The sequence below is a fragment of the Corvus kubaryi genome, unplaced genomic scaffold, assembly GCF_017639235.1.
Source record: "Corvus kubaryi isolate FWS band 111438036 unplaced genomic scaffold, C.kubaryi_AGA036_p1.0 split3-73, whole genome shotgun sequence".
Lineage (NCBI taxonomy): Eukaryota > Metazoa > Chordata > Aves > Passeriformes > Corvidae > Corvus > Corvus kubaryi.
The window spans coordinates 32,067,656-32,092,336 of record NW_024582091.1 but is presented as its reverse complement, the minus strand read 5'-3'; the positions used below and the strand labels follow the sequence as shown (position 1 = coordinate 32,092,336).

The 24,681-nt window shown below is 37.0% G+C and overlaps 1 protein-coding gene across 2 annotated transcripts in view; it reads right to left on the bottom strand.

The window, feature by feature from the left end:
• The window catches only part of NKAIN2 (sodium/potassium transporting ATPase interacting 2), a 527,252-nt gene that overhangs the window by 289,919 nt on the left and 212,652 nt on the right, over positions 1 to 24,681 (bottom strand). The gene's annotated exons all lie outside the window — the stretch shown is intronic.

The window sequence follows — 24,681 nt, the reverse complement described above, 5'->3', positions numbered from 1 at the left end:
CTATTTCCCTGCATTTTGATTTTTATCTCTTCTCTCTATCCCAGCTATTCTGTCAGTGGGCTTTTACCTGTAACCAAATGCAGGCAACTCTTTGACTTGGTTCTACTGATAATGACTATAGTTTACCTTCTTTCATTGTCACAAACATCAGCTGAAATATAAGCTCCCCCAAGACTCTAGATAAATAATTTTAAAAATCAGTTGAGGAACAATCCCAGGCTGATTATTACTGTTTATAAGCAATACCATTCCAAACAGATAGATCAGATGTTAGAAAAACCACCTTTCTAACAGTATCAGTAGAAATAATTTCATAATTCCAATAGCACGTGTCCCTTAACTGGTGTTTGGACATTATGTAAAAATACAGTACTGTAGCCTGACCCATAGGTATAATAGCATATTTTGACAAAAATATTACGTTACTATTAGAAGGCAATGTAATGGTGAAGTGAATTTAGGCAGACCAAGGAGCTTCTCTGACAGCATTTCAACAATTTCACTAACTGGAATGGTGAATTGATGAACTTCATGAAAATGTGAATAATAAAAATAAAATAAAAATAAAAAATAATTATAATTGTTATTAATAATACTTAAAATAACAGCAACATGAATACCAGACACAGAAAGAAAAAAAAGAAAAGAAAAGAAAAGAAAAGAAAAGAAAAGAAAAGAGAAAAGAAAAGAAACAGAAAGAAAGGAAGAGAAAGAGAAAAAGAGCAGGTTGTTTCTTGATTAAGTTTAATTAAATAACAGGTGATTATTTATTGAGTTTATGTTATGTTGTGGATGAACTAAATTAGGTTGGTGTGCCACCACTCTGTTCATTTAAAAAATAACACTTTTTGAGATCAAGTACTAAATGAGTAATTAACTACTGTTCTTGCATGATATAGCTGTGGGAGAATTTTTCAATTTTCATGCCACAGTCCACTATCACACCAAAACTTTCTTTTTGAAATTAAGTAAGAAAACTTTTCATTAAAAGACAGCCTACATTTACATCAGCATTGCAAATGTAAAAAGGCTGTTAATTATATGCTACGTACTGATACTTGTTGGACTCTGAGATGGAGACTGTCAAAATAATCCTGGGAAATTTTGTCAGCCATGTAATTTCAAATTTGAGTGTTCAGGTTTCATGTCAAACATTGAATTTCTTTCTTCAACAAAGACCTCTTTCACACAATGCATCCTACTTATAACCAGCGTTAGTATTTTGACTACCATTTTATTTTACACATTTATTGAAAGAGATTCTGTTCCTACATTATCCAAAATCCTTCTGAACTGATCTGTGCTATCCTACAACTCTCCCTAGCATAGGAACACCACAGAAGAGTTCCCAGAATCCCAAGACATGTCTAATGGTGACAATAGGATGAAGAAATAAAAGGAAGCTGTATTAGGAACTTCATGAAAATTCAGATTGCCTGTGCTTCTAAGTTTAGCATTAAGAAATATTTCCTTGACCACAGACACAGTCATCTATATTAAAAAAAAAGGCCAACATGTGGCATGAAGCAGTATTATGTAGGTCAGTGTGAAGTCTATTAGGTGTATCAGCAAAAAAACCTGTTACACTTTAAATGCTGTTAAAAAGGTAACAAATGGAAAATGCTCACTCTGAGCACAGAGCTCTTATTTTCATCAGATAAACAAAGAGTAAATGAGGATAGCAAAGCAGTTGCAAAAAGACTCTAGACTGTACATGCTTCTAGTTTAGTAACAGCAGAGATTCAGCAAGCAAAAAACAATACTTGGGAAGATGCAAATCATTCAAACAGCAGGAGGTCATCCAGTTAAGTATGCCAATTACAGAGGAAAATTGCAGCATGCTAGTCAATTGTATAAAAAGTAGAAAACCCCATATCCCTGCCACAACTTTTAGTCTAAAAGGAAACTGTCATGCATCAACATGTTTTGTTTTGCTTGTCTTGGTGAAAGATACAGTTCCATCAAAACCTGTTTATGGTACAGTGGATAAATGGTTATTCTGCGAGAACCTTTCCTTTTCACACACACCAATGTACTTTTTCATTTTTTCCCATTACCAGCAATTTCTCCAGTACCAAGCAACCCCTCCCTCAGATTTTGTGGTCACATTGAACTGCTGGTGAGTAAATCTACCAGAAAGCAGGGAATGCAAGGCAGTGGTAAACACTGACAAGGGTGCACCACTTCTGTCCCTGTATATCTGTCTCTCATTTGCCACAGCAGACTTGCTATTAGATTTTCTCACATCACTTCAAGGAGTCAGCTGCGTGTGGGGACTGCTGGATATGCGAAATGGCAGCATTCTGGTAGGGTATGCACAGATGAAATGCTGTGGAAATGTAGCTCTTCCTTAGAAGATCAGAGTAACATGGCAAGGTGCATGGTGGATTTATCAAATGGAAATTACAGGACAGAACTAGATCTTTATTCCCACTTCCCAAAGAGATGAAGGTGGAGAGAAAATAAAACTAATCCACAAACATAAATATAATATAGACTTCCTACATGAGTTACTTTAAAAAAATATATCATTTAGTCTGTGTTTCTAAAAGGAGAAAAGTGGAAAGTAGGACAAAGTAGTGACAAAGACTATTAAAAATAGTATTATGTAGCTTCCTCCTCTTCCACAGATGTCAGAATCATAAGGAATTTTCTTACATAGGAAAATATAGATCTGATTTTAAAAGCATTTTATTCCTTTACTTCAAAATTTCTTGTTAAACAACTGCACTTCTTCAAATCATACCTACTACCTTCAAATGTTTAATGATGTTTCAAGGACATTACACAGAGAAAGGCAAGAACTAACAAAGAATTATTAAACTTAAATTCAAGGAATTCTCTTTTTCCTTTGTCAGGGGTCGGTATTGGTATTGGCACTTTTTAACGTCTTTGTTATTGACACGGACAGTGGGATTTCGTGCACCTTCAGCAAGTTTGCTGACAACACCAACCTGTGTGGTGCAGTTGGCATGTTGGAGGGAAGGAACATCATCCTGATGGATCTTGACAGGCTTGAGAGGTCCATTTGTGTGAACCTCACAAAGTTCAACAAGGCCAAGTGCAAGGTCCTCCACCTGGATTCAGGCAATCCCAAACCCAAACACAGGCTGAGCAGAGAACAAATTGAGAGCAGCCCAGGGTAGACATACTTGGAGTTGTTTGTGGACAAGAAGCAAAACATGAGCTGGCAATGTGCACTTGCAGCCCAGAAAGCCAACCACATCCTGGGCTGCATCAAAACCAGCATGGCCTATAGGGCGAGGGAGGGGATTCTGTCCTTCTATTCTGCTTTGCTGAGACCTCACCTGGAGTGCTGCATCCAGCTCTAGGGTCCTCAGTACAAGAAGGACGTCGACTGGCTGGAACAAGTCCGCTAAGGCCACTAAGGTGGTCACAAGGCTGGAACATCTCTCCTATGAAGACAGGCTGAGAGAGCTGGGACTCTTCAGCCTGGAGAAGAGAAGGCTTCAGGGAGGCCTTATAGCAGCCTCCCAGTACCAAGGAGGGCTTACAAGAAGCCTGGAGAGGGATTTTTTAACAAGGGCATGTAATGACATGACAAGGAGGAATGGCTTTAAGCTGAAAGATGGTAGGTTTAGATTAGATATTAGGAAGAAATTCTTTCTTGTGAGGGTGGTGAGGTACCGGAACAGGGTGCCCAGAGCAGCTGTGGACTACTCATCCCTGGAGGTGTTCAAGGCCAGGCTGGATGGGGCTTTGAGAAACATGGTGTAGTGCAAAGTGTCCCTGCCCATGATAGGGGTGCTGGAACTAGATAATCTTAAAGGTCCCTTCCAACCTAAACCATTCTATGATTCTGGAAAAGAGTTTAAAATGAGAAAAGCAAAAAGGAATAATTGATGCTTTGGATGAAAAAGTATAGTATGGTTAGAAAAGAAAAGTATGTTTTAATTCAACTCTGCTATAATAATGCAGCGAACTCAGAATGTAGAGTTATGGACAGTCAGGTCCTAATATTAGAAAATAAACACCCACCACATTATCTTCTTAGGCAGATTATTTGATGTATTCACTGATAAAATTACAGAAGACTTTATTTGAAGGGAACCATTTTACTAAGGCATTATTTTTTTTCAGACTTCCTTTAAATGCTGTAAAAATAAATACAAAATAAAATGAACCCATATACTGTCAAATTGGCATAGCTCAAAAACTATTTCCAGATTCTTGTCAGAGGCTTGTTGTTAATAGATTAATAGTGTTACTGACCTTGAGGGATCTAAGAATTGAATTTCCAGAGGAAAATGAAAAACATTTGGAGATGATTCTTAAAGTATATGATTGGACTAGAATTTCAGACAGGAGCCACAAAGGAGAAACCAGTCAAAAGATGATTTATAACATAAACTCCAAAATGGAAAATGACTAAGTGCCTTTGCTCAGAAAGCTCCTTGAGAAAAATCTCAACCACGACTACTTTACAATGATACAGAATCTAAACTTTGCACTGATATAAATTAAGTGCACGCAGTCACACACACAGAAGAGGATGTGCACAGACAGCCCCTGCCAGCCAAGGTCCTTGGACAGCAAACACAGCACACAGGCACTCAGCACACCAGGGCTGGGGCAGGGTCACACAAGCAGCTGAGTGGTGGTAACAGGCTCTCAGCTAACTCCAAAGGAAGAAGAGTATTAGCTTAAATTACAGTATAGAAGAATTAAACGAGCATGGTTTATATTACTGACTGGTGCAAGCTAAGAATGCACTAAAGAAATTAAGCTCTAATCACTAACTCATTAAGTCTTCCCAGAAAAACTGTGTTTATCAGATGCCCACAGCATCTAATGATTCACTCCTGCTTTTACGTTAGCTTTTAAGTTTTTAAATGACCTTCAGTTCTTGGTCTATGGCTTAGAAAATTAAAAAAGAGTCAAATAAATACAAGTGGTTTTGGGCCTTTGGCTTATGAATGTTTCCTAATGCTAAAGCCTGCCTGCATGACTACAATATCCCCAGCCAACACTCCTCCAGCACTTCCATCATTTTGAGGCAGAATGCATTTATTTGTGCCATTCCTTAGAGAGGTTCATTTAATATTTCATCAAAATTTTAGATTGTATCCTGAGATAGAGGGCCCAGTTACTCAAAAAATTCTCCACAGTCATCCAGCAGAGAAACAGATTAATATTTTGAAAGTCAAATCTATACAAAATACACATGCACATCTGAAAGCGTGCATGCGCATGTGAGTCAAGTCCTTTACTGCAAGACAGCAGGGCAAATAAAAACAACTTGATTTTTTTTCGTAAGAAGAAAGGCAACACTAAAATGAAGTTCTGTGAAGAGCTGTGGACACAATGGTGTTCTTGGCATATCTAATAAAAACCATCAAAACCATAGCAAGCACAGGTAATTCAAGTTAAAATCAAAAAGGAATTCGTTTTCACTTGTCCATTTGTTCCTCAAAGGAATCACATATATAATACTAAGCCCCCATCCTTAATCTGTTTGATGCTGCTGAGAGAAGGAATAGGCCTTCACCACACTTGATAAGAAGGTAATCATAGTTTTTAAAAATCCTATGTAGGACCACATTCCTGCATCATATTGTGTATAAGTGGATTTCCGCTGTGACCTACAAAGGACAACAAGGCTCTCCACAGGTACAGAGTGCATTCTTATTCTCAGCTGCTGCCTTCCCTAACTGAACATGGCAATAAAAAAAAAATTGCAAATACAAGTTTTCTACAGCAGATTTTCTGCTATTTAGTAGTGAGCAGCATATCTACATAGCATTGTAGAGATAACTGTGCCTCAGATGGTTATAGTATTTACTGTACAAGACCAAATTCACTTTTGCTAATATTTAAAACAACAACAAAAATCCAGAATTTGTGAAGGTATACTAGATTTCAACACTCTTGAAACCAGCAGAGCACTTCAGTTCATTTATTTGTTTTCAGAGTAAAGTTTTGTATACAATTGCACACTCCATCCCAAAGACTTGCTTAGATGGGTTAGAGCCTTAAGTTCATGCCACAATTTAGATAACAAATCTTATCATCAGGGTACAGCAAATTTTGTGTGTGTGTGCATATGTGTACACTTTAAGACAACAGAGTTTCTTATTTCTAGCTGGCCACCAGTAGCAAGACTTAGAGATGTGTCAGAACACATCCTTTTGTGTCTCTGAAAGAAAACTTAAAAAATCAATCTCATGTAAACTGTTCTACCCATGAGACTATCAAGAAGTTAGTAGTTCAGCTACAGGATGAACTTTAGCAATAGGTGCTAAAAGTTTTAATCCCTGTAAAGTATTTTATTTCCTGTTCAAGAACACTTGTAATAACAATTTGTGCATTATTTTAATAAGACATATTTGCACTCCACCAAATCCAGGGAGAGGTGCATAAAAGAGGTTTGCTCTCAAACTGATAAACTGGGTCAAGTTAGGAGGTTCCTTTTTACCTTAAAAGCAAGACAATGTTATAGCACAAAATATTCAGCTGCCAGGTGCCAGCAAGGGAGTGCAACAAGAAGACTAGCTGTGACTGTGGCCAAAGAAGGGATCATGACAGATGGGTTAGTGACCACCAGTGGGAATCAGTTTAAACACTGCCAGCATAGGAGTTCCCTTCCATCTCTTTGGCTGACCCTTATTTCTCCCTCCATCTCTCTCTCTTAATCTCTCTCTCTTCCCCATTCACATCCTTCTTGCAAGGGTGGCAAAGTTCAATTTTACTGACACTGCTGAGAGAGCTTGAACCAATTCTAAATGTAAAAATGCTTTTCAATTACGATTTAATAATAATTTATAATTGAATAATCTGAATTTGCCTGCAGTAAAGCCAGAAAGCAAAACCAAGCATTCTGAGATCATTCAGAAAGATTAGCCTTATCAAATAGTTCCAAATTGTTTCTGTCTTTATGGAGATATTTAACAATAAAACAGGTCTTGGTTTCATTCAAAAAGATACAACTAGTTTCTACGCACTGGTTCAAACTATACTATATTACATTTGTAAACTCAAGAAAGATGTGATAATGCTGTCATGGAATTTACAAAAGCAAGTATCTCAGTTATCTTCAGTAGTGAAACAATCTTCTGTGTATCACTCTCAGTCCAGAACAAACTCTGGCTTAATGCCTGAAAGAAAAATTACCACATAACAACAGCAAAAAATTAGTCTCTAGTTCTCAGCATGAAAGGCACACCTGTAAGAAACCTCATTAGCCAAATTATTTTGAGTGGAATTGGCAGGGATCACACATTATCTCATCAGTACTAAGTCTCATAATAATAAGAACCAGGCCTTTAGTATCAGAGGACTACATCAAGTGAAAATAGCCGGTCTAGAGTCACTAGTTGTTGTGTCCTGGTGGTTTTATTTGTACTCAGGCATACAAGAGTGTCCACAAAGCGAGAGAGAGAATGACATGGGGAGAGAATGACAAGTAGTCCATGTCAGAACTGTAAGGCACAGAGGGCTCCTCTGCAGTCTCTCATTCCACAACTAAACCTGGATAAACAGAAAGCTGACTTTGTCTGACCTTAATCTCCCTCTTAAGATGCTTCTGCCAAAATAATCATTATTACTACACAGAGTATTTGAAGCATCTGCTACATTTTCATGCCTTGGCATAACCTGAAAACTGATATTCAAACTATTGCAGATCACTTTATGAGAGAAAGATAATTGTCATCAGTTACAGACAGAAAAGTTTCTACCTGCTGAACTTTGCCTATTACCTGTGTATAAAGCCACCCATCCTTAGGGAAATCCAAGTACTGTGGAAGGAATCAATGCATCTTCTCTGCAACATGGCTACCTTAGAGTCAGACTTGTCATCTGGTCTCTACACCAGGGCCCAAGAGACAAGCACAAGGTCTCAGATCTCTTCTTCCAGATGTCCAGTGTTCCCAGTTCTCAGGTCCAGCATCTTTAAATGCAATGGCAGCTGGGGAACACTGATTGTTGTCTACAACACAGCTCTACAAACATACATTTCTATCCAAAGTGACAAGCCTTTTTTTTTTTTTTTTTTTTTTTTAAGAAAATGTGATATTCTCATAGGCTAATTCAAGACTTGGTTCAACTCAAGAATTGTTGATTAGAACCAGTTAATTTGCATTGATGTTCAGTATTTCACCATTCAATCTGCTTTGGAACATGATTATAAGAAAAAAAAAAAAAGGCAGAATATGAAGCACTCTGAACTGTCATAGTCATTAGAGGAAAACTCTAGGTCATTCCAATCCCCAGGGACAGCTAGAGTGAGTCAGCCAGATACTTCCCCCATTAAACATCCAAAGAAAACACAAAGGGTTTTTGGTTTTTTTTCCTTGATTTTATGAAACAACATGTTTAAATGAGTGGGAGACTAATCCTTCTGTTTTGAAAAAATACAAAACCTATCACCTGCCCTTGAAAAGCACAGCCTCTGTAAATAAGTAAGCAGCACATATTACAGTCTAATTCTCTAGCCTTTTCCAACATTAAAACTTCAATAAAATTAAGAAGCAGTCTGATAATTCCTTTTCCCCTAGCCTATGAAAAATGTAATGAATATAAAGCTACTCTGTAATGAGTAATGTACTAATAAGGTGTGCTGACTCTTTTTAGTAGCCGATTCATGCATGGATACAAATAGCTCCTTTTCTTATTACATTTTTTCTGAAATATTATCTATTTGTATCCAAGCTTTATCAACTTACAAACTAACAAATACAGAAAAATGGACAACTATAAAAAAGTTCACAAAGCTCTCCTCCCAGTCTGTTATACTGAAAAGTTAAAATGTGAAGGACAAGGAAAAGAATAGATGCAAGGCTCTGACAAAAGACTAAACACACGAGAGGAATGCTTGCTATATTTTATAAAGCTAATAGGTGCTAGCAGTGATGAGAATGGTGTAAAAATGTACACTTTCATGCAAGTACATTGTCCAGAAAAAATATATTTGGATTAAAATTAAAGGAAAGGGAGGTACTGGAAAAGAAGCAGAGATACTGAAGATGGATATAATTGGCCTGCTTATTTGCATAAATTTTTATTGCAGTCAAAAATATTTATCTGAGAATAATTTACATCAACTAATTCGAGACTAAAGTCAGATTTTTATTGGGTGTTTATTTGGTGTATTGAAGGCTAGTGTTGTGTCCTGGATTAAACCCATTTGTTTATCCAAACTGTGTACTCAAGCACAGCAGCACATTCTCAGAAGGTATTTTCATATATTGTTAAATACCTAAAATAAGACTTTTTAAACTTTCCTTCTTCATACGGTAAAACACTGATAAAAAGTGTTATACCTCTCTGTATTGGAATAACATCCATTAGCTGGCACCAGTTGGTACATTAACTTTGTAAGGAAGGCTGGAGAGGGCTGTATGGGTGACATGATGGTGTTTGCAGAAGGTTTTTTCTTTATAAGGAGAGCCAATCACATACAGTAAACCAAAAATTCCTTCCTTGTCAGAATTTATCCTCCACCCTTCTGCATTTGCTTTTGAATCTTTCTTTTCCCCACCTTCCAATTTGCTTTCTTTAATTCAGTGCCCACAGCAAGTCCTCTTGGAAGCAGCAAAAGCTATAATCTAGGACTGCTGCAAGCTCTCCTCCAGCAGAGGCCTATCCCTGCCAATAGCTGTCATCGTTCAAGTGGCACTTGCTGGCAAGATAGCACAGAGTTGCAGCAATTTCTTTCCACTTTTTCATACCTCATATCCCCAGCTGTTCCAAGGGGGTGATCACCTTGCTGGTTTCATGAGGTCTAGAAAACGCAGCAATAATTATTGTGCTGGCAGTGCTGAAGGCAGCCAGCATCACTAAGGCAGGAACTGGAATGCAGCCCAACCAACATAGCAGAATCTACTAATTTGTTGCACTGAATATTTTGTTGTAAGAAATAATCATGAGCCTTGTGATAGACTATGAAAGGCAAATTACATTGCTGGAGCCAGAGCCTTCTACAGTGCCTAGCAAAAAAAAAAAAAAAGCAAAATCAAAAGTACAAAAACAAATCCCAGAACCAAAACCGAACAAAAAAACCACCTGACAATGTTAGGTTAGCTGGTTAAATATAGCATTTTAAATGCTTTGTCTTGTCAGTAAATTACCTCCTTGAATTTACAAAAAATGAATCTTCTATCCAATCATGACCTGTCAAAAAAAGAGGTGTTTATAATTGGTTTTGACCAATTTTGTGTATTACACTAAGAGGGGAAGGCTAACAGTGTTCACTTTAATTTCATATTGCATGATACCTTACACAAAATTGTAAAAAATCTAACAGTTAACCTTTCTTCCCATAAATGTATTAGTTAATGTTTTAAATGATGCATGTCTATGACTTTCTAATCCCTGCTAGACAGCAGCTTTTAATACAATTGTTTGAGGATAACGACAACATCTTTTCCCAAGAAAACTCCTATTATTAATGAAAAAATAGGAAAAAATAACATTTACATAACACCAAATTCCTGAGCGTTTCTTAGTGGTATAGGTGACCTCTCTAGAGGGAGTATTTTTAACTCAAGGAAAAGATAATCTGATAATATTGTGCTTGCTGCTTCTCTGCTAAGGCAACAGCCTCCTTTATGCAATGAATGCAGCACCTGCTGGTTCCTGCTTTGTGCTCCAAGGCACTGCTTTGACTGAGGTAATGGTTTACCCTGTGGTTTGCTTCTATCCTGATGACATACTGATAGGAACTCCATTTACAATGGAGATTCAGAAAACTGCTGTCCCTGGCAAACAATGCAGTTAGGTGAAAAAGGAATTTAGGTTACTGGGAACTGCCCTCTTTCTAAGTAGGAAAAAGTAACCAAAGCAGAGTCAATCTCTTTCACCCCTGTGGCTCTGTTACCTCAGCCAAGGAAAGAAATGACCAATGCCCATTCAAGATGCCCTGCTATTGACAGGTAATTCTACATTGGAGAGAAGAAGGAATGAAGCTTGTGCACATCTGAGAATATAGGAGGAAAAAACAGGAGTCATCAAACTTTCCTGTAATGTATCTCACTACACAAAGTAAATCATGGCAAAAAATAAAACTTTATCCTAAAGACAGCTTTGTACTCTGGGAAACTAATCAAAGTGCCCCCAGATTTCTTAGATTTCTGTTGAAAGCTGACAACGGTTGTCAGTATTATTAATATTTTTAAAGGGATGCTCATGTCCACGCTTTGTGAGAAACTCAGGTAGGAACCATTCCTTCCTGCCCAGCTGCCCTCCTCTAGATGGAACTATCTTCTCTGCTGTGGCAAGTGCTGCTAAACTGCAAGTCTCTTCCTTCATCCTCTGCCTAGCAGGTTTCACCTCACACATGGCTGTAAAACCCTTTAAACTAAGCAAATGGACCTTCCACTTGTAAGCATAGTATACTAGAAAAGAAGACACTGGCCCATCCCAGTCATAACTTCTATTTAGAAAGCAGAGGTGAGGTCCAATCTACCTAATGTAGGACTCTAACTTCTATCTACCAAGTTTCTGGTATACTGAATCAAAGTGTGTGTCACTGTAAGCCACCAGAGGCAGATCCATTCTGACTAAGTGCAGGTACCTAAGTGAGACAAACTGAATCTGATCCATCCATTTAATCTAAAAGAGCCACAATTATTGCTAAATGAATCGATACATGTGATAGTCCAGAAATGGACTACTGGGCTCTATGCTGTTCCAGGGACTGCCACAGATTCCCTATGGGATTCAGACAAAACCTTTTAGTTTCAAGGTAACTCAGCTAGGCAGTATTTAAATCCTGATCTCAAAACAAAGTCATGTGGAAGTGTAGATTTCATTGACTTTCGCTAATTATTAAGTTCCTAGCTTAGTTAAGTAATTGTGACTACTTTGTTTTGTTTAATCTGTAAGGTGAAAACTATTTAAAGGCAAGTATTAACTTTCAGCATTATATACACTGGACTTTCTCTTCCACTCTTGTAAAAGTATACCAGGAGACAGAGGTGACACCAACAAATGTCTTGACAACAGTCAGTGTGATGGAGTATAAATTTGCTCAAATGCTATTCAATCAGTTTCTTCTCTTCCTGTAGGAAAGATTACAATGAGGTTAGATTGGGAAAAAAAAAAAAGATGAATGCAATTTGTTATGGGAGAATTAACACTATTTTTGCTAAAAGATGTTACCAATCAGTGACTGAACCTTCCCAGTATAACTTCTTTCATAAAGCTTCAGCAATACTGAACATTTGAAGGATGCATGTTATAAGAGGAAGTTATGTGGGAAAGTGCTGAAATTTTATGTCTATCCAAATTTGCAAGGTAGACAATATTAAAATTGCCAGAATATTGTTGCAAAGGATATTACAACAGTGAATGACTAGGCATCAAAATGACAGATGAAATAAAATCCTGATAAATGCAAAAATATGTACCTCCATGGGAAAGAATATTTACCATACATAGTGGATGATTCTAAATTAACAATCACTACTCAGGAAATTATAAAATTATTCAAGAAAATTAGCATAAAATGTCAGCTTGATGATAAACCAACCCCAAATTTTAGAAATCATTAGGAAAGAGTGGGCAATGAAACAGAAAACTGCACTATCGAAGAGAGCACCACACTTGAAACAGTAGACACAGTAAAGCTGGAAAATGACAAAGAAATGTTACAGGGATTATCCAAACAGTGGAAGATTTCTACTGAAGACAGACTAAACCAATTAGAACTCTCAAAGTCAGTAAAGAGAGAGCTGCAGGGGAATATGAAAAACTCTTTATAATCGAGGATTACATAAAGTAAATAGGTAAGGAACAAGTTTTATTACTTTTTCTAGCCATAGAACTAGCCATAGAGGCAGTTGGCTGCAATGAAAGGAGAAAAACTGAAAAGAAAAAAATGAAATACATTTTCACAGGATTAATAATGAAACTGGGAAATATATTTCCACAGGCTTTTGTGTTTTAGACAGAAAAAATTCAGATAATTTCATGGAAAATTAGTCCATTGATAGCAGATAAAAATGATGGTCTTGCCACAGCCTTGGTTTAAGAAGTCTCATAATTACCAATTGCTGAAAGCTGAGAGGGTAAATTGAAGGAATGACCACAGTCTACAGGGTCCTGCACTGTTCACTAGGCAACTGCAACTGGCTGCTGCTTGAGGCAAATTTCTGTGCTTAGGTGAGCTTTTGTTCTCATCTAAAATGGCTTTTTTATCTTCCATTTGAAACAGCTTACAGGTTTGGGTTTGGTTGGATTTTTTGTGTGTTTTTTTTTTTCCAATTTGAATTGCAATGATATGACTGCAAAATCACAAACCTTATTAAAAATATGCCCATTGATGGCACATGAGAATATGTGTCCTTACACTTAAGTCACAGAACATTATGCCTTCAGACACATGAAATCTGAAGTGTTAAGATTTAAATTGGGTCAGGAACAAAACCAATATGATCTAATATCATATTGCCTGAACTTATTTATAAAATGACTTTTAAACATGATCATTTAGGAGACATCCCCTGTTTACATTTCAGGAACTCTGCAGGACAGTAATCTCTCTCAGGTCCTGTAGAAAGCTGCTCTCTAGTGGCTAATGGGAAAGACCAAGAATTAGGAGAGTATAAAATGAATTCACTTCCTTTATTTAGAAGTCCTTATCCATTTGTTTTCATTTTCAGCTTATTGCACATACATAACCATGACATTCAACAGCACTAATTCAAAACTTTTGAATAATACTGTAAAAGGTTCCATTTACTTACACATCAAGATACAGGGGGCAAAGAGGGAGGGCAAAGCTGAGGCACAACTCATTTTATTTGTAGATAAAATGAGACTACAAGAAATCTACCTCAAGTTTGGATTTATTAATCCAAATCGGTAAATTTTGTCTATCCTGGGATAGGTATTGCAGTGCAGATCCTACTCAGCTATTCCTCTTCAATTGTTCAGATCCTCTGTGGTCATTAGAAAGCCTACATAAATAACCAAATAAATTTGGAATTCTGTTACTTGCCTTCTATGCAAACACTCTTGTGAAAGGATATGAAACACCACTATCTTAATTTTAAAAGTAAGGGCTTGAAGAACAAGTAGGATAAGAGATCTACCAAAATTCACCCAGCTGAATACACCAACATGGAGCTGACAGTGAAGTACACAGCCTCTGCTTGCACTGAAGACAACTGTTAGGTGGCACTTTCCTTTTGTGGTCAAGAACCTGAAGAGAGCCATCTATCCATTTCTTATATTATTAACTGGTTCTAACAATGTATGCCATGAAAAAATATAAGACTGTCAGGTACATTGACAATAAATTAATGGTGTTCCTGAAGCTTTTAAAAGCATGCAAAATATGAACAAATCCTTATTTTAATTAGCCCCTTCATATGAGCATAGCTAACGTGCACCAAGAGATGACACATCTGGTAGCTGCTACAGGATACACCCCCACTCAATACTGTCACTGTAATAAGAACAAACCAATAAGTGTATTTTCAAATGAAAAAATATCACTCAGATATGACAGATTAGTGCCACATCATGCAAGCTGGAGCACAAGACAGAAAAAGTATTTTGCAAGCTTAAAGTGTCATGTTTGAAGAGAAAATATATACTCTAGGAAATCTGGATAGGAAGAAAAGAACGGCAGATGGAAGACTCCACTGCATGCTTCATGAGCCCCCTGCCAACCACTGAATGTTGGACAGTAAAAAAGCTACACCTTATTAAGTTATAAAAGGCAAGGTGAATTTATCACTAGTGGAAAAGTGCAGCAATTTTGGTTACTGATGAATAGTTGTCTCTAAACACAAGAAATTCAAGTTCTGCTTTGAAAAGGGCAGACAACTGAAATAATGAGTGGGTGGCAAGGCACACAAGACTTGCAGATAACCATCCTTTTAAGTCATTCTATACAACTAATCTTAAACTTGAAGCTTTTCATACCTAAACTAGCAAGCCATTTGCTGTGGGCCAGAGAACATGAATGAACATGAACTTAGGTTGAATAAGGGAGTTTCCTAGGACTTTGCACAGTTTCCTTGAGATGCAGGTACCTGTGAGTTCTAGTCTCTTTGACCTTGTAAAATTACATTATGCTACACAATACATATCTTCTTAGAAGCACAAAAACATTAAAATAAAAAAGATTCTTTTTAAGAGACCTCCAAATCACAGTTACAGCACTTTCTTCCTGTTGTGAATCCACAAAGGGAAGTAACTAGACATAACAGAAGACACAGTTGGTATCAGAAGTCTATAGGAAAACTGCATTATTGTAGCCATGATACGGCAATTTAATTGCCTTGGAAAGCAGCAGTGATATCAATGGCAAACAGGTAATGATTAAAAAGAACACAGATCTCGACACAGAAAGTACTAAGGTAGGGAATCAACCTTCTCTTCCTGCTATTTAAAGGCAGCAAACATGGATTTAAGCAAACCAGGATGACACTCAGCATTTGCAAAAAAGGTTACTTATGTACATATGTAACATGGGCTGACAAATCCATGCTTATCACTGTGGTTTTTTTACCCATTTGTTTCATTAATCTAGGCAATGTGAAATATAATTCTACTTGTATCTAGATATTATGACTACCATAACAGGCAAGTTATTAATATTGTCTGAGGGATAACATCATCGGACATCTCAACATAATCAAAATAATATGAAACAATACACTATACCCTGGAAAAAAAAATTAGTACTTTTTTTTTACATGAATACTTGAGATAGTGTTAAGACACAGAGAGATTTATGATCTTATGGTATATGTTAATGTGGTATTTTTCATTTTCTGAAACTGTGTTGCGCAGTTCCTTCACGTCACTGTGCTCCTCATTCTGTCTTTCACTGGTGGAACTATGCAGAGTTGAGGAACCCCATGCTGTCTGTCCTTCTAGAGTGTGCTTTATGGGATATTGCCTAACACAAATTTGTGTGACTCTGCAATACTGCTAGGGCAGCATTTCATCACTAAATCTGATTAAACTATTGTAATCCCATGCATGTGTATAGCAGATATTGCTGCATAAAGTAGAAATCATATTAAACTGGTACTATTCACTTTCTATATACTTTCTGCAGGAGAATTTTTATGAGAAATCCCCTCAGGTTTTGGTGATTACCTTTTTATTTATTTACCTTAACACTATAAATTAAGACATATCATTTGTGAACAAAATTAAAAGCCTTGTAGTTATGAGAAGCATGAAGCCCAGCCATGAAAAAAGCTCAGATGAACGAAATTGTCTATCAATCATATTGTTTTCATTCTAGTACATTTAATTAACTCACATTTTACTTGTAAACCTGTGCTGGGTGCTCAGGCAGTGGGGGACCTGCCCTCTGTCAGACACGGCCGGTTCTGGGAGCTCCAACTCACCCATTGTTGGGTATGGCTGAGCCCCCCCGACACGACGGCAGTGCCTCGGGGAAAGCGTGTGTAAGGATGGGCAGGACACTGCCCATGAGAAACGAGTGAGGGGAAAAAAGAGTGAGAAACAGCTCTGCAAGCCCCAGGATGGAGGTGGGGAGGAGAAGGTACTCCGTGTGCCTGGACAGAGTTCCCTGCAGTCCCTAGAGAGGCCAGGCTGGAGCAGGGAAACAGCATGAGTGGGGAGATGATCTGTCATGGGCTGACCCTAACCCCCTATTTCCCCATCCCCTTACACCAGTCAGGGCAGGGAGATAGAGGAGTCGGATATGAAAGAGTGAAGTTGAGGCTGGGAATAAAAGCCAGGGGGAGGGTAAAGTGTTTAGTTTTTGTTTTCCACCATCCAAATCCACTTTAATTGGAAATAAATTCAGGTAATTTTTTTTTCCCAAATTGCCTCTGTTTTCTCTTTGACAATAACTGGTGAGTGATCTCCCTGTCTTTATCTTGGCCCACGAGCTTTTTTGTCTAATTTCTTGTCCCTGTTTTGTTGAGAAAAGGTAGTGGGAAGAACAGGGTGAGTGTATGGCAGCTGGCCAAGGTCAGCCCACCACATGGCTATGAAAAACTCAAAAGCAGGACAAAAAATACTGCTCTTAATGATTATGATTCTGATTAAAGATAACCTTCTTAGGATTTTTATAGTGATTGACCATTTCTGCAGAAGTCCGTAAAACCTGCAGCTGGTGGTTCAGCACCTCTGGGGCTGTCAATTTTTAAAAAAAAATCTTAGTTCAGGACTGGTTTATACCAGTTACATGTAGACAAAGCACAACAGCTCATATTAGTAAAAATAATTTAATTGATCAAAATTTCTTTGAATGATAAGTTCTGTGGCTTTTCAAAATTTGAGCTGTTTTACTAACCTACATGAAAAACACTTTTGTTTAATCAGGCACTATAGTGCTACTGGAGCTGTAGTGAATCTATTCTACCCTGACTTACCTGACTTATTCTGTGAAGCCTTCAATTATTTTGGTTGAGCTTGCCCTCTCTTGCTGGCATTTATAGAAAACAGAAGGCACAAAAGATAACTGATGTTTCCCCATCTGTTTCTTTAATAAATGCCCTTTGCTGCAAAGGACTGGTGTGCAGGCAAGAAAGTAGGACTCACTTATCAAACGATACACTCAGTGCCGCCAAAGATCCAAGCTGTGTTTTGATAAGGATTTCCTGGTTGATGCGACAAATTTCTGCCTGAATCTCAGAGGTATCTTAGGCATCTGGCAAAAATACTTCATCCAGATCATGAAAACAAATCACTTTTAATTAGTTAAGTCCTAAGCCCATCTCTCCCCACCCCCAGAAAAAACAAAACAAAACAAAAATCTCCAGCTAAAATAAAGTACCTCCGGCTTTGACATTTGGGAACATGATGCCATGTTATTTCCTAAATGCCCTAAATGACAAGACTAAATAATGAAAAAAAGCTCAAATCAAAACCTGATATGTATGTAAACATAAAACCTTCAATTTGCAATCAGAAAAATCCGTAAGTGATTACTCTTTTTGATGCTCACAAATTATTAGCCTGGTTCTGGATATATTTTTAAATGCAGCTGTATGAAATCATGAAATGTTTTCAAATACAGACAGCTAATAGCATTTTTGTTCTGGTCAGATATTTTATTATGGAGAAAGCCCTGTATCTTTAAACATAAAGAAAGAAGAATCTGGATGCACTCTTTAAACTTCCCTACTGTTACTAATGTCAACACACTAGATCTTTCCAATGTACTTGGCCAAAAGTGCTTTTCATGCCACTGCTGTGGTTGCAAAGTACTGTCTCAAGGGTGCTGCACTCCCTGCACCTTGCATGGAGGACCGGTTCTGTTTGAATCTATCCCTCATCTTGTATATGGCATTCTCCACTATACCCTATGTTACCACATAACACCAGCTCTTTATCTTTTTTACCTCAGACAAAGGAAATCCAGACAACAGGCTCTCAGACATGCTGCAGTCACAGGTGCAGCAGTTACAAAAATAATTTGAAAAAATATTCACAATCAAGTTGAAAGAATCAGTTTATCCTACCTCACTCAGAATAACCCAATTGTTCAGGTGCCATATGTATGATGTCTTTCTTGGCACTGTGTGTTATAAGCCACTGCCAGAGGCAGAACTTTGAGATAAATCAATGATCATTCCCACATGTCGAATCAAGAAACTGTGAATAGGGTGAATCACGTTCCCATTTAAATGCCTGCAGCACCTTCCCTATGTCCTAGTAAGGAGTAGGGGTCCCTGACTGGATTAGTCCTGATAGCCTGGGAAGGAAGCAATACATTTCCCAGAGAGCTATGTCTCTGGAGAAAGTAGCAAGGACAGAAAAGGGTTTATGGACTACAAAGCTCTTTGGCAAAAGGTCAAACTGTAGATGAGTATAATTCTTCAAGGAGAAAAGACAAGAAGAGATTGAAAATGTTACTTTACAAAACAAAAAAAAAGCAAACTCACAAACTGATGAAAGAACTTAGATAAAAAGAAATATGTGGCATAACAACAAGAAAATTTTGTGCTGCTTTTCTTGACAGACTAAAGTTTCTGGGTTTGAAGTAGTTCTTTTAGAAAAAGATTTTCTGAATGGGTTTTATAGATTACTTCTCTGGATACAGATCACTCTAACAACTTACAGAACTGCGAGACTGAGGATAATTGTAATTCTCATAGAGTGGATATTATTGTCTCTTCTCTTCCTGAAAATGGATCAACAAAATTGACCTAACATCTGAAACAGGAACAGAAAAAAGCCTGTTGTCTTGCTTTTCTTGTGAAGACAAGAGATTTTGTAACTTTTTTTCCCTTCACTGCAAAAGAAAACACCTCACAGTGAAAAAAGTATTAATAGCTTGCAGTGACACATCATGAAAACAGTTTTCAATTCTGAATTCTTCCTAAGATCAGCATATACAGGATTGTGTTTTTCTCTTATATACACTTTGTATTATGTAAAAATGACAAAAATGACAACTTTTAAATAATCTTTGTTGAAATAAGTTCATTGTGAAATTGTACTTTGCTGTCAATGAACCTTTGGTAAGCCCTCAGCCAAGCATATCAGAAATTGTCTCTCAATACATAAAATATCTCTCTCCTTTTTTTTTTTTTTTTACTTCATAGGGTTGAAAAAGGGCAACTAAAACATGCCTATCTCAGAGTTTTCTAAAGCAGGCCTAACCCACTTCTTTAGCAAGCACAGAAGATTAATTGAAACATCCTTGAAACCACTGCTGCATTGACATTTACAGCACAGATCTCTTTGTGACACATTACTATCTCGGTTTCAATATGACTTCTCTGACCTGAAGCAAAAGGATTGATATGTAGACATTAAATCTGATCAACTGGAGTGATGGGCAGGCCATTTAAATCATTGTCCTTAAACCACCACTGTCACAATAGCCTTGATCCTTGTTCTGTCTGTTATGACCTTCTGGACTGTCCAGCAATAAGTCCAGGTATAAATGTCAACCCACAGTCTTCAAAAACACTGTGCATCTCCCTTCCCAGGGCTCCCAGCAATGACCTGAGGAAAAGACAAGGTTACACTGTGGTGGTTCTGAGTCATATCTGCCCTGAAAGGTGCATGTGAAGGCACACTGTGACCACCAAGAGGGTCAGAGAATAATCAAGATCTATTAAATTCCCTTGCAGTCTTGCAGACTTGCCTTCAATGATGCCACAAATTCAGTGTCTTTCCTCTTTACCTAGCCATCACTTACTTTGCATACGTAGAGTATTATTTTACGTACAATAATGTAATAGGAAAAATAATGTAAGCAATTAAGAAATATGGGAAATGCATATATGAAGTAAATGTTAGTTTTAGGTAGCATTGACCAAATCTGATACATTGCACTTTATTTTATACGTGTAATCTACTCACAGAAATCGCATTAGAAAACTGAAATTGCCATATGCACAAGTTTTCTTCTCTTTTTGAGTCGGTAATTTCAGTCTCTTTTTGAGAATGTAACTGTTGTGCAAGGAAGGATGATAACGTTTTAAAAAATATTAAAGTATATCCAGCAGGCTTTTTAAACCTCTCTTCTAGGGGCAAATACCTCTTGTTCAGAGTCCAGGAGGGACAAGCATTTGCAAAGCTATATTGCTCCAATTTCATTCCTCCTCATGTTCCCACTCTATATAAACTATCCCTGAGCCCATCTCTTTTCCTTCCATCAGCCTTAGTTTCCATTGTGAAGTTGTCTTCTTCTTTTTATAATTTTCTTTCTCCCGTATGTTTTCTTGTTAAGATGGTAAATTTCTCTAAGTGACTTTTCAAGAACACTTTATGTAGACAGCTTTATGCTTCAGGAAGCAATACTTAGCAGATCAAGACAAAATATGCACCTCAAACAGAATTCAAAATTTCATGTACAGTGTAAATTTATATCCTTGAAAAGATGCTCTGTCATTTGATAAGCTTGTCCTAAACCATTGGGATTATTAAATTGCTTTTGGATTTCTTGTTTTGCACTTTCCCTCCTCTTACTTCCTCAGTAACAAATTCAGAACACATTTCTGATTCTGTAAAAGTTCAGTCTTAAACTTCATTTTACATCTACTCCAACATGAAACCTGAATCAAGCCAAGCTTTGCTGAGAAGAATGGCAAATCTTGTGTTGTTTGACCAATACTTAGTGATGTACACTTTTCAATAAAATATTCAGTCAAACATAACCAAAACAGCAAAAAGCATACTGATTTTAAAAACTCATACTGGATGGAATTTATTCTAGAACAGATGGCTGGAATGATGCCAGTGCCTTTAGTGAAGAGCACTTATGCTTATAGACCATTCTGACATCCAGAGATCCTTACTGCTCAAAAAACTGTACAAGAATGCAACACATAAAACAATATCTCCATTTGCCAAACAACATGTGATGCAAATGGTTTTCTGAAAGAAAATAGAGCAGAGCACCCTTAACATCGGGCTGAGAATATTGACCAAAGTTTCTAGATTTTTGAAACATTTGTCGCTGTACACCTTCACACAATTACAGTTTTTTTTCTAAATTAAGAAGACTTTGCTTAATATTCCAAGGATTTCAGAACAATAAAATTGATATTTTTTTACTGCGTTTTCACAGTTGTTTGAAGACTGCAGGAGCCAATGCAGCTTTCTCAAAACTGTGGGGTGATCCTCGCATTGCTCTTTTACTTTCTCAGTGTGTAGTAGGAGAAAGCAAAACCTGTGGATTCAGAGATGTTTGAGGAGTTTTCAGGAAAAATGTTTAGGATGACACTTTGCTGTCTTGGCAGCAAAGGCTAGATTATTTTGCCTAAACCCAAATGTGGTCCCCAAACCAAATTCCAGCAATTCCTTTTTCCAGCAGACTAATTCTGAAGGTGGTTAAAGTAACCAGGTTGGCTTACCCTGTTTATTCATCTGTGCATGCTCAAAATTGCCTCCAAAGGCATGGAAGATGACATTTCATACCAAAGGCTCCATTACAGTCTAGAATCAAGCCAGCAGACAGTATTTAAATTCCATTAAAATGGAGCTTATCGCCTGTTTAACAGCCTAGGGGTTAAGCACTGATCCAGGAAGCAGCCAGCATTCATTCTAAGCTGCCCACAACCTCTGGTGTTCTCCAATAGTGCGTTACGTGGAGCAGGGCCATGTAAGAATTCCTTGTCAGGTGCATAACCAAAACACTCACATTAGGCCAGCTAAAGCATCCATACCAACACTGAAGGTCTTCAGAGGCCTGTTGCCACCTGCTTTTTAAGGAATTTAGGTAGTCAGTCTGGCAGCTAGAGATGCTAGTCAGCTTTAGACTCTACTGACACTCAAGACAGAAAAAATTTTGATGTATGAGGGAAGTTAATATTGGGCTTCTAAAAGACTAGATTAGGTTTTCCTCCAAGTCAAAATACAGAAAAAGAGAAGAGAAGAGAAGAGAAGAGAAGAGAAAAAAAGAAAAGAATAAAAAGAAAAGTTGTTTTTTTTTTTTTAAAAAAAAGGCTTAAAAGTGTCTTTCTTGAATGAAATTGCCCAGACAGCTGAATTTCCACTGTGATGTATAATGAGTCCCATAATAACCTTTGCAGAGGTGAGCAATTCCATGCGTCTACCTAGTCCTTTTCAGACTTCCAAACCAGGTGCCCAAATTCCATGAGGTGTGTGTGTTCTGTGTGAGAGTTCAGGGTGTACAAACGACAGCATTTCAGCCACTTACAGTAAAAAAAAATGGCAGGAATGATAAAATAACTGGATTTGGAGGCAGACTTCACCTCAAGATATAACAGCCCAATGACTGTTAATCACGAATCCAGGAGATGGGACAGCTGGTGATGAGACAGAAAAGGTGGAGAGAACATGCCTCTATCCCATCCATGCAGAGGATTTGATTTCTAATATAGAGCAGGTAGATAATCACATGGCTTCCATAAAAAGATAAAAGTTTTAGGTCGTCACTGACAGAGGGTTTGTCTTCATAACTATAATTTTGTGTGTATTTTTCCTATTTGCTCTCCCTTCATAAATCTTATATTCTTGGCTCTTTGGTGTAAAGAAGACATAGAAAAACATGAGAAAATATGAAGAGAAACAGGAAAAAAAAATTATGGAGTGAAGAGAACAAGAAAAATTAGCTAAGGGTGAAAAGCTCAAATTTGCAATCCACAAAAAGAAAAATCATGATTGCAGTCTATAAATACATTCAAGCTAACAATATAAGAATACAGGTATGTGAACACAGGAAGGAGGAGTAATAGCCCACTTTTATGAAAGAAAAACTTAAGCAGAACATAAAATAATGTCTTCCAATAACAAGAATACTGTGGAAAAGAAATGGGTTCCTCAAGGAAAACAGGCATCACAAAAAAATTTGTAAATGTTCAACAACTATTCAAACCCTTCTCTAGTGAACTACTAGCATTGTTACCAAATGGAATACAAATGGCTTTTGAAGAATGACCATAATTAACTATTTCTGTGATAAAATAACTAAGACTCATATGGTGCTAGAGTTGAGAATTTAGGCAGTTATCTTTATAAAAAAAGAAAAAAAACCTAAGACTTACAGCACCTTAAGCTTAGCCACACTGTATCTGATAAAAATGCATATGGAAAAATAGAAAAGATTATTAGGATATTTTAATAGGGAACAGAGGAATTTTAAATACAAACCAAGACATGAAATATAAAAAATAAAAATGTATCTTATAATAATTAAATCCATTAAAAAATTCTAAATACTAACATTGAAAAATAAGTATCTAGTGAAATCAGTAAATTAACACACAATTATTATTTTTTATTTTTTCCTAAAATGATGCCATCACATATTGATGGCAGAAAATGAATCTTAGGTTATTTCTAAAATAGGACATTTATGCATACATAGACAGACAGTTAAATATAGAAAAAAGCTTGATAAGAAATTTATTGTAATGTTACAAATGCACATAAATTATTTTTAATTTATCATTAGACTATACATTAATAAAACAGAAAAACGGAAGCCATGATAACATATATGATTATACAGAACCTCAGTTAAGGATGTGTTTTCTGATTGTCTTAATTGTGCAAGTCTAAACTTGGAACCAAACCACTAAGCAGCACAATTGTATTTTGATTTACAAATTGCTCTTATTCTATTCCATTTGAGACAAATGAATTTCAAAGGTACAACAGCGAGACGGTATTTCAGACGTACTCTATGAGAACAAGTTCCATGTTCTGTACGATTTATCTTTTAAGCCCTAAAATGATAATTACATTTAAATTACTCTCCAATGCCATTGCATTAACATAATTGTGTGTCAACTAACAAGATGTACTTATTAAATGGAGAATTTCTGGCCAATTTACACATGTAATAACACGTTATTGTTAAATTTATAGTACACCTAACAATACTTTGCCTAGCAACTCGGTGTTAACTGAAAATGGTGCCACTAAATAACAGCAGCTCTATTTCCTGTTGACCTCAATGAACCCCTCAGTGCTCGGTAAAGAACATAAAACTTAGCATTGTGCTACTGCACTTCTCTAAAGAAAAGCATAGACTTTAAACACAAGGCTAGAGTAAGCGTTGTCTTAAAACTGCAACACTCTTCTCAAGCTAGGAAGGAATATTGCCTTTGCAACAGGTGCAGTAAGAGCAAGACTTAGTTTTTGCTTTAATTTTGTGCCAGATTAGTAATTCACAAAGGCATCTGGAGAATTAAACTAGGCAATTTCAGTGGTTTGGTGCTGAACCCAGGAAGCAAAATTTTCTTCTTCTCCCTACTAGTATTAGCAAAAGTTCACAATTAACTTATTTCTTCTTTCAAA